The sequence below is a fragment of the Coloeus monedula genome (assembly GCF_965178545.1).
Source record: "Coloeus monedula genome assembly, chromosome: 1".
NCBI lineage: Eukaryota > Metazoa > Chordata > Aves > Passeriformes > Corvidae > Coloeus > Coloeus monedula.
In genome coordinates this window covers 104,155,912-104,168,114 of record NC_138781.1, presented here as the reverse complement: position 1 = coordinate 104,168,114, position 12,203 = coordinate 104,155,912, and positions in this window count along the sequence as shown.

Sequence of the window (12,203 nt, the reverse complement as noted above, 5' to 3'; positions counted from 1 at the left end):
TAGCCTTCCTACAAAAATTCAGAATATTTGTGAAGCTTAGATGTTTTGTGAACTTATTTAATAGACACATGCATATCCACATAACCATAACTTGATGTTACTTAGTTTAAAACACTTTGTGACCTCATAAGTCACTCCGTTACCTTTTTATCTTCTTTTCTCTTCACGATGGGCTTGACATTGACCTCTAGTTCCTTTTTCCTTCTTAAAAGAGAGGGGGCTGAAAATATGATGGAAATCTTCTGGGTTGAGATATAGACGGGGGAAACTCTTGCCAATTAATGTCACAGGTGAAATAGACTAAATTTAGGGAAGAATAATTTAATTTATTTCCTATTAAAAATAGATTAAACTGGTGATAAATAAAGTGTCAAAACAAAAAATCCGTCTTCTGTCCATCCTCCCTTCTTCCTATGCTTAACTTCCTCCTTCATAAGTCCTCCTCTTCCTCCTGTAGCTTCCTCCCCTGTCGCACTAGTGGATAAGATCAATTGTTTATGGTGTTATACCTTCCTTACTTGGCAAGTGAGCTTTCCCGTTTTCTATTTTGCTCATGCTTAGTTTGCTTGCATTCCACGCAGTCTTAATTATATCAATTGCCTCAACAATATTGATTGTCAGAACTTTAACTCATTGTGTGATGGTTTAGGATTTAGCATTAGAAAAGATTTCTTTGACACCAGTAACAGAAAATTGTCCACAATAGGTTTAGGTAGTTTGTTCCAGTGCTCCAATGTCATTCATTTCTCCCTGTACATATCATTCCCCACCATGACAGGCACTTGAGCATCAGAGGATGCTTGACACCAGAGCTCTCCTGTAACAAAGGGAACAAGATGGGCTTAGGATTCTGCAGTTATGCTTACACAGGCTGTGAACAAAGAACAGTGATAGAATCTGATTTCCAGAGAAAAGTATGAGCATGTATAATGATTTCCTTTTTCAAGAAAAGAAGTGTAGAATGCTACTTTTCTGAGAATGTTTTTTAAATTAATTTTGAAAACAAAAAGCATGTGATCAATTTCTGTAGAAGGCACCTGAAAACTCATAGGCAGGTAAGACAATAAATTTGTGTGTTTTATACATTTTTTAATTTCACCCTTTTGTAGGGAGAATTTTCAAATGGTATGTTCATCAGGTTTATAATTTCTTTCAGGAGGAATGTTCATTGCATAAATTGAGGATAACAGAATTTAGTATAGTAATAATTGACAGTAGTTAATGAACATTAATTTTTTCATGCAGTACTTTTGCACTCCTGTTGTGTACATATATCATGATAAATAAAAATAAAGTAGCTAGCTAGAATACATAAAAAAAATTAGAGGAACTCAGTACTTAATGGAGTTGGAAACTATTTGAAATGTTGCCATCAAAAAGCTATCTAGCATAAAAATTTCAGTGTGCTTGCATCTAATGTCCTTATAGAAGCAACGAGAGCCAAAAAATCGAAGACTTTATGTGTAATTTCAAACAGAGGTATGGGGAATTATAAGATAGAATTGGGTTGTGAGCTGTAAAACCTTCCTGCAGAGGCACATGGCAGCACACAGAGGCTTGTCTCCACCAGACCCTGAGGGGAGGAGGTGTCACACGGCAGACCCCTATGGAGAGGAGACTGCAGGGAGCTGATAGATGCATGAACAGTGCGTGACCACCCCATAGAAGGACATTGAGAAAGTGTGTTGCTGATGTGGCATCATGGGATAGGTCATGTAGTGGGAATTACCATGTAAGGAAATGCTGTACCTTGGAAAAGTGTATAAAACCAGCTCATTCCTTTGAATAAACAATTCAGATCCCCTGCTGGTCTGGGTCTGTGCTTCAATCGCCAACATAGAGGAACTGCATAAAAATAGCCTGGGGAGTTCAAAAAAATGCAAAAGAAAGTTGGTGTGATTAAATTGCTGAGTCATAAAAAATATTTATTTCAAGAAGACATCATTCAGGAAAGTGAAATTGTGTGCAAATGAATAAATTGAAAGGAGCAACAAATTCTAGCAGGTTAAATATAAAAGGCAGTCCAAAAATAGAGTTGGAGAACAACTTTCAAGAGGCATAAAAGCCATTAATAAATTCTTTCCCAAAGAAAAAACCTGCATAGATATGTGAAAAAAAGAAGCTCCCTGAAATAATAATGTAGTAGCAGAAATAAATATGAGTAATTTGCAAATATATTCACTGTTGAAGAAATTGAAAAAGTCATGATTCTCGACTTCTTACAGGGAACACCTCAGAGGTCTGATTAGAAGTTGGATGGTTGGTAGGAAGATTTACAAAACTGACAAAGTGAACAGCAACAAATTGTCATGGTTTTCACTCTCTAAATAGTGGAAGAATGGTCCTCATTTGCTGATAATTCAGTGATTAAGACTCTTATCTGAGATATAGGACTCCTCCTCAAATTCTCTCCTATCTCTGAGGCCACTTCAGCTCACAAGGCTGCATGTTAAGTACTTGGATATAAGGCATTCTGTTTTCTATTTATTTCAGATGGATGAACTCCAAGGGTCCAGGTGAGACCAAAGTTTTCTTGAGATTACTGACTAAATGCTTTCATCAAGTAGAGAAGCTCTGAGACAAAGAAATGAAGGAACACTTAAAAAAATGCCTAAAAGTCTGGTGGATTTATTACTCAGCAAAAAAAAGGAGACAGATATTGTAATTCTGAGCACAGTTAGGTGCTGGTAGATTTGCTTGCGTCTTTTCCTTCTGTTTGGCGCTATGTTTCCGCCTGATTTTTCCATGGATGTGAAGTTGGTATTAAAAAAATGAAAGTCATTGTGAAGAATTGCGTGCTAGTACCCTATGAAATTAAAGAATTCTTCATAAAGAAAATGTTACAAAAAGCCAAACCATTTGGACAATATCACTTTATGCACAAAAAGTTTCAATCATTCTAAATCATACAGTACAACTGACTGTAATCATGAATCATTTTTGGTAATGGTATTTTCTATTATGGAGTTAATGTTACGAAGAACATGACCTATTCCTTTCATTTTAATAGCAAAAAAATGAGAAAAAAAATATTTGTAATCTTTCACACTAAACGGTTATGGAACATAAAGGTGTTAATTACCTACCAATTGCTTACATACACGTTGGCATTTAGATTTGCAAATAGGTTTTTAAATGAAACTTGCTAGGTCACCATTACCAATGAAACACCATCATGTCCAGGGCTAACATTAAATAAACACAGGTGATAACATTAGCAGTTTGGATAATATATATTAAAAAAAGGTATAGTTTTGAAACACTCAAGTAATAAACCGACACAAGCTGTACTAATTAATGATTCTTGGAAGTATGATGGTGTGAGGAAATAGCAAAGCCTCCATATCAGAAAATGTTACTGATATCCAAGATTAACATGAAATTTGCTTCCATGTAAATCTTGCAGCTGATTATTTAAGTTAAACACTGCACCATCCCCAAACACTTCAGAGTAGCATTGCACATACACATATACCTTCATAGAAATCTTCCGTATTACACAATTCCTACAATAACCTTCATTTTCTTTTATTTTTTTAATAAATAGAATCAGTAAAGTAGAGTAATAATAGTAAATAAATTTGAAAGTACAATAGCGGATAAACTTATATTTTTTTACCTACTTATTCTGTCAGAACATGTATTTTTCTCCAGAGCAGCATAGCTGTCATTTGCCCTTTATATCTCAGGTTTCTAGATGTTTCTGCAGTGAAGATAGTACAGTTCTGAAGGACTCATTCTTTATTGGACAGATGTGATTTTAAAGACTCAGCTATGTTCACATTGGAAGTGAAGTGATAGGTGACAGAGGTAGGACAAATACTATACCAAAAATAACTGCTACAGCAGTTATTCTTGATACTGTGTTCTCTCAGCACAGCCTTCTGCTATAGGAACTAATTTTTATTGTGAGAATAAAAATTGGTTTCCAAAAATAAACAATCAGTCATTTGCTTTATCCTCCAGTCCAATCATCCAAAAGTTATAGACAAGTTTAATCACTCTGAAATAGATATAAAAATAATTGCAAAAAAATTATTTCAATATAATTTCATGTACCAAATCCTGTAAAAGAATCCAATGACCAAAAAGATGACTCCAATAGGATATTGAGTTGAAGAGCACTTACAACTTATAATAAAGCCAATATAAAAAATCAAAAGGTTGGAACTAAACCCAATTGAATTATTTAAAACACTCTTACTGAAAGAAGTAGAGTGCAAAATTAATATGGAGAGACAAAACTTCATTCCAGTTTTTTTTTTCCCAGGTAAAGTGCTCATTATTCAATGGCCTCTGGTTCATAACACAAGCCTGTGTAAAAGGAACTGATATAGTGAACCACCCACAGATGATTAGTATTTAGAAGGCAAAAAATTAATTAGTATTCTGCTAAAGATCATTCAAGTAGATAGACTGTGTTATTTATACATCCTATAATAATAATGTAAAGAAAGTTGCAATATATTTCACAAATGATATCACATCTGTTAATGCAGGTCACTCCAGCTGACTTGACCTCTTAAAACCCCAAACCCTCTAGCAGAAAACCTGAAAACAAAATGTGAAATCATATTGCCAACACTAAACATAAGGACTAACATCTAAAAGGCCCTCTCTGGGGAGTCCTTCCACAGTAGGAGAGTTCCATTAGTCTCCTTGAATTTCCTCAAGAGGTGCCTAGCTCACTATTTTAAAGGCAGAGATATAACTGTCGAGGACTGAATATATTTATGACAGCCTTAGCCTTTCACAGGTGAAAATCTTTTGAGAGCTTTTGCAGAGCCAGCGTAACTCCTCCTACCTGCCTTAGAGTGTGCCTGCAATTATGATTTTATTCACTCTTGAGAGTAAAAGGAAATTAAGTTTGAAATGTCTGAACTGAACCAGACCATATGGACTCCCAAAAAATATTTTCCATCACAGTCATACAGCTTTCATCTTCCTTCACAACTGAGAAACAAATATGTTTTTCCTATTACCACCTAGGAACTCCATACAAAATGTACATTGAAAATATATAAGAAGTTCAAGCAACGTTCAACATCACAATCACTGCAAGTCTTAGTCTTCATTACTCAGAAAGATCACTTTATTTTGTATCTGTTACAGAAATTCTGTAGGTTTCCCCAGTAATTTTTTAAGCATAGGTATATGTTGATTCTGTCTGAAATCTCTCTGTCTTGTAATGTCTAGCTGTATAATGGTATAGCACACAGTCACTTTTAACTATGCAGGAAATCTTCGATTTTTGTGGGTGTTTTTATTAAATCTTCTGAATAAAAAGAAAAATAGTTAAAGCAAGCGTTGATTATTTCTATTACACAAAAAGCAAAACAGAATCAATTCTCAGGGTAATTATCCTCTCCTTACCTGAGTCACCATGGTTTTTTTAATTAACTAAATGCTTATGCAGGTTATCAGATAATACTAACAGCTTATGAAAATTTTCCCATGTATATACATTAAAAATGTACAATAAACTCCTATGTTCTATCATTTTAAAAAATATCCCCCAAACCCCAAACAACACTGATGAGGAATTACAGAATTATATACAAAAGAGAAGAATTTACATTCTATAATGACATAAACAGATAAGAGAAATACATAAACAGTAAAATAAAAACTTCCTAATTCTGCACTCCTTACTTTGTGTAGATTGAAAAGAAAAAAAAATTAAAATTAGCCATTCTTGCATACTTTATGTTAAAACCTTATTTTCACCAATATTTGGTCTGTTCAGCCTGGAGGAGACTGAGGGGTGACCTCATTGCAGTCCCCAATTTCCTTATGAGTGGAAGAGGAGGTGCAGGCACTGATTTCTTCTCGAATGGTGACCAGTGACAGGGCCTGAGGAAATGGCCTGAAGTTGTGTCAGGGAAGGTTTAGGCAGGATATTAGGAAACGGTTCTTCATTCAGAGGATGGTTGAGCACTGAAATAGGCTCCCCAGGGAAGTGGTCACAGTACCAAGCCTGACAGAGTTCAAGAAGCATTTGAACAAAGCTCTCAGGCACATGGTGTGACTCTTTGGGATGGTTCTCTGAAAAGAGCTGGGAACTGGACTAAATGATCCTTGTGGGTCCCTTCCAACTGAGCACATTCTGTTACTATTTTCAGTAATTTCTGTATTGACTGTGTGTGACAAAAGGAAAGCTGTATTTTGCCACCAGAGCTAATTTTGGTGGACAACATGTGGGAAGCCACTACAGTGATGAAAGACAACTTTACCAAGGGTAAAATATTCCTGTCCCAGCCTTCTGTGATGGAGTAACTACAGTAGTGGAAAAGGGAAGGGCTACAGCTGGATGCCTGCCTGATCTGAATGGTCTTTGATACAGACCGTCACAGCATTCTTGGAAGTAAATTGGAGAGCTGTGGTCTTGATAGATGGACTTTAGATGGATAAGGAGTTGGCTGGATGGCCATATCCAAAGAGTTACAGTGGACAGCTCAATGTCCAGGTGGAAGCCAGTAAAAAGCAGTGTCCCTCAAGGGTATGTATTGGGGCCAAAACTATTTGATCCCTTCATCAATGGCATAATGGGAGTGAGTGTTTCACCTCAGCATCAAGGTGAAACCAAGCTGAGTGACAGAGCTAGAAGGAAGGTCATGCCATTTTGGGGGACATTACCATGCTTGAAGAGTGGGCCCATGTGAATTTTATGAAGTCCAACAAGACCAAGTGCAAAAACCTGCACCTGGATTGGGGCAATTCAAAATATCACAAATTAGGGGAAAAACTTATTGGGAACAGCCTCACAGAGAAGGACTTTGGAATACTGGTGGATGAAAAATTGGAATTGATCTGTTAATGTGTGCTTGCAGCCCAGAAAGCCATCCTCGTCCTGGGCTGCATAAAAAGAAGTGTGACAAGGAGTAGGACATGGCACTGTTAGAACAAGACCAGAGGATGACATGGTAATGATCAGACTGCTGAAGCACCTTTCCTGTGAGGACAGGCTGAGAGAGCTGGGATTCAGTCTGGAGAAGGGAAAGTTCTGGGGAAATTACAACTTTTCACTAAATAAAGGGAGCTTATAAGAAAGACAAAGAAAGACCTTTTCCCACGGCCTGTAGTGACAAGACAAGGTTAATGGTTTCAAACTGAAAGAGGGCAGATTTAGAAAAGATTTTTATTGGCTATAAGGAAAGAAATTTTAACATGAATTTAGTGAGGCACTGGAATAGGCTGCCCAGAGAAACTGTAGATGTCTCATGATTTGAAATGTTCAAGATCAGGTTGAATAGGACTCTGAGCAACCTGAGCTAGTCAGAGATGTTCTTTTCCATGACAAGGGGGTTGGAATAGGTAATTTTAAAGGTCCCTTCCAATCCAAACCATTCTGTGATTCAGTGATTCTATTTTATATTTAGTTTCTTAGAGACTGAGAGCATTCTGTGGCTGGCAATATAGATGAGAATAGAGTAGATATTCTCATTTTGCTTTCTAGACTTCAATGGTTACATTAATCGTACCACATTTTAGAAATATACACTATCCTAGGGCAGCACTGACCTGACACCATGCACTTAAATTTGACATAGCTGTTAAATAGCTTTCCCCTCACCTCCACCACTTTGGTTTCCATGACTAATCTGGGTACAAACCGTAGGTGGGAACTGTAACAGCTTTTGAAAATTCCTGCCCAATTCACCTTTCTGTCACGCAGTGAGCTCAGAAGTGCAGTAGATCTAGACACAGGTAGCATTTCCCTGAAAGTCTGCAGTTGAAGGGGTAAGAGTTATGATGCAAGTAATTATTTCTGACGCTGTGTTTCTTAAAGAAAACTCTTATCAAGATCCAGTTTCCTGTTGAACAGCAGCTCACTCACTTGAGTAATCTCTCCAAGGTTTAACGAGACCTATTAGTGCAAAATGTCTGTAGCTCAGTCCTACTTTTGGTGCAGATATTTTTCTTACAAAGGGGAGTCATGTTTTCCATTACAAATCAGTAACATGAGATAATTGGATAGCTGTTCTTGAAGTAATCTTTGAATGCTTCGCACGTGCTCTGCAAGTCCTGCTCAGATTAACATTCAAAGGACTTCCAGAGGAGGTTTCCATTGATTCTCTGGGAATTCCCCATAGCTGGAAAATGTCACATTCAGAAAAATGGAGATGTGTTCAAACAATTCCTCTCTTGTATAGCTTTTCTTTTATCTTGTGCATTATTTTACAGTTAATTTTAAAGTTTTAAATACAAATATTTATGTGGACTTAAAAAATGGAAGTATGACAAAATCTGAAAAATCAGCTGGACTTATTTTTTTAGTTATTAATTTTTTCAAGCCTATAACCTAAACTTGTTATAATAACAACCTAAAATTGTTATATTTTGAATTTTTCTTTTGAAAATAAGTGATAATCAGACAGACAGACACCGTGGAAGAAAGAAAAGGCAAAATTGCCTCTGTGATAGCTTCACACAGATGATGCAGCCACATATCTATTTCACACTAAATATGAATCCAAGAGGGTCTTTCTAATATAAAATTTACAGATAATCTGGGTGAAAATAAGATAGTTTAGGAATATTTCTGTCTTTGATTTCTTTGAGGCTAATGAATGTCCGAAACTGAGGAGATAACATTAAACAGAATATCCTGAAGTTCATGCTTTTGTTCTCCTCAGGATGTAGAATTACGTAATTCTTCAAAGCTTAACGGGATATTTCCTAAAACATGTGTCACATTTTTTTAACTATAAAAGTTTTGGGGGTTTTTGGCCTCTTTTTTAGGCGATCTCATGCCTTATCAGGTCACCTTATTTCATTGTTGATGACTGCATTATACTGAACACTTTAGAAAAAGCTATTTTGCTATTATGTGTTATATACAGTCAAAGAGTTTATTCTCTTCAGTGATGAACTGTTTCATCTTTTAATTTCTCCTTCTGCCTGAAATTTTGCTCTTATATCATGAGACAATTAATAGAAATCCTACATAGATGTTCTTATTAATTTTTTTCAATATTTATTTTTACTTTTTTGATATTTATCTGAATATGGTAATTTTAGATGGACAAAAACACAATGTTAAAACTGAAGCTTATTATTGTGTTTATAATGCAATTAATGCAATTGATTTTATTGTTTCTCCAGTGCTATGTTTTCCTTCTTACAAAGAAAATCACTCTTCCATTATTTCTTCGAATGTCTAAAGGCCACTTGAATGCAACTCTCTCTATTCTGTGCCATATAATCTGTTTGGGATTGAAATATACTTATTTATCTTGTGGACAGGTCACATTTTCTTCCATTAGCTTCCGTTGTGATCAGAGCAAGCAAAGATTATAACAGAAATAAAACAGAAAGGAAAAAATCAAGAGCAGTATGAGATGGTTCAATTTGAATCAGGTTATTCTCCACCTCAGAAGAGACCATTTTTAAATGTTTTTCAGGTTTTCAGTTCTTTTCCCATATTTAAGGGTGCAGTTGACTCTTGCAATGCTAGCCACTCTTTCACCTTTAGCCATCTTAATTTTCTTACTTCAATTTGAACTCACTCTGCTTTATGTTTTCAGGGTAAAACCAGAAGTGATGGATTCTGTAATTTTCAATTTCTTTCTCTTTTTGCATCTTCAGTTCACCTTTCCTGTAAAGCTTCATTAGCCCTAACATTTTTCATGATGTTTCCAATTAATTATTAGACACTTGGAGACTCCGTGAAATAGTTCCATTTTCCTACTCCCTGACCACTCCAAGTGGGAATATTGGCAATATTAAGAAATCTATTCTGGGTAAAATAAAGAAATTATTTCTCAGAAGGAGACCTGGCCTTTGGAGAGGGAAAGTAAACTATTGAGGGGGAATAGTCTGGAATGAAAGGATTCAGAAATACTATAATAGAATTTCTCAATGAGGATAATAAAAAAGAGTAAGATAAAAGAGTAGTGTTGAGACTGCAAATGAAACCATGTAGTGCCAAAGAAATAAAGCTTGAAGTTATTATTTTAAATGTTTATCTATCATGTCCTATCCTAATATACTCATAAAAATTGTTGCACAGCTTGATGGCACAAGCCTGAAGTATAACAGGTTTAGGTACATCGGTGCACAATGTCATGGATAAAATGTTAAAAAGGCAGATTTGGAGCTCTGTGTGTGTGTGCGTGTGTCTTTGTATATTGTATGTACACATACCCATGCACAGACACGCATACATATATATTTTTTATATGTATGTGTCTTTTTCAGTTCTCAGTGAAGTTTAATGAAAGCTTTGGGGGCAGAGGATGGTTGACAGGTGAGGAAAAAAATGCCATACAGCTTTAATTAAAAAACAACTTACAATATTTCTGAAAGCTGTTGCTGGTTACACACCCTCACTTTACACATACTTACATTTGTTCTGCTGTTGAATGCAAGGGTGTTTTAAGGTGACATTTAAATTAATGTTTATTAGGTTTTTTTCTTCCTAAAATCTTTCTTAGACTATGCTAGACTATGGTGGTAACTGACATTTCATTATGGGAACTAGGAGTATGCTAAAGCTATAGTAAACATGATGATGCCATCAAATGTGCCTATTAATTGTAAATCCTCAAGAGTTCCTTCTAGTAATCAAGAATTTGACTTTACTTGCAAAAAGGATGAAATTTGCACTAATAGTAGCTTAGCAAATGTTCAGGGTATGCTAGTACACTTTTAAATGTATTACCTGTCTAAATGAGAATAACATCATTTAACTTGTATTTAATACAGCTTAGTCTTCATTTCTGTGGGCATTTAAATTATATTAGCTAATGTATTTTTATTAATGGAACTCTTGCAATGTAGCACACTCAGGTATTGGAAAATCAGGTTGCATATGCCTCTGTAATTTGCATTTGCATGTTCATTTGTACAATAGGCTGTAAATGCACCTGTGACCAGTTTTGCTGTAATTACTATAATTTTTTAGAAGTTATCAGAATACCTATAAATTTGAAAGAAACCACAAATAATGGATTCTGTATTTACTTTTTTTTCCCCAGTTTTTAAGTACTTAAGCACTGAACCAAAAAATATATTTCTTGATTGATGAGGAAAGAAGCAAGAGATCATGTGAATATAAGGTCAACAAAAAATGTGAAGTTGACTTAACTTTTTAAAATTGGAAATTTTATTATTTTCATTTAATCTGCAGTTTCTCATCTTTCAATACCTTTGTCAAATGCATCTCTCTTAACATTAATTCTGAAAGCAGCCTGAAGACATGAATTATCAGGTGGTCCTTATAAAGTGTTGAATACAGAAATGCTGCCTTTATTGGAGGGGATTTTTTCTTTGCCTGCTTTTAGTGGGGTTTTTTGGTTGGTTGTGGTTTTTTAAATAAAAATCACAACTACCAAGAATTCACCCCTCCTCCCCCCCAAAAAAATAACCCCAAACTACCTTTGTGCTTCAGGGTGAAGCACTTCCTAGATCAAATAAATCCCATCTGATTCAGAGTGACAGAGAGCAACAGATATAAAAATAACTTTCCATAATCTATATGAAACATATTCTATGCAATGGACAGACACTAATTTAGTATTGCCCATGTAATCATTAATGAATGAGAAACTAACTCCAAGTGTGTTCTAGTTATATTTTCAAGAGTGTTGCAAATGAATTACACCTTAAAAAACAACCCAAAACAAACAGGGAGCACAAGAGGGAAGCTTGTCCTCATATTGTGGAAAATAAAAGAACCTAAACTGGGAATCTCACAGTGTGCAATGCTTCCTGAGCAACAAATTAATCTTTGGCTATGGCAAAAAAGGACTTGTACTTGCCACCCACTCTACACTACTTAGATTTATTTGGAGTAGGTATTGCATTTGATAATCAGCATTGCTGGTAGTTTCTTTTCTACTGCATGGAAACAAACAAAATCATCAAGATGTATAGTTATTAGAGAATGTGGAATTGCAATTAAACAGAAAGATGATATTCACACTAGTCTTTAATTCCTATTTCTTGATATTTTACGTGTTGTTTTTGCAGCAGGTAGAAAGGTGAGAGTGAGAGATTGTCATTAAAAGCAGCAAATAAATTATTTTTGGAAGTGAGCTTCATTGGATGGTGCCATTTTGGGGCAGCTGTAACAACATCACTGATGTTTTATTAAGCAGTGTTCTAATTTAATCCCAGCTGTGACAGTATTCATTCTTTTCAGGATTTATACTGAGAACTGTTTTATATTTCTGGGTGCAGCTGCATACCAAAAAACATCT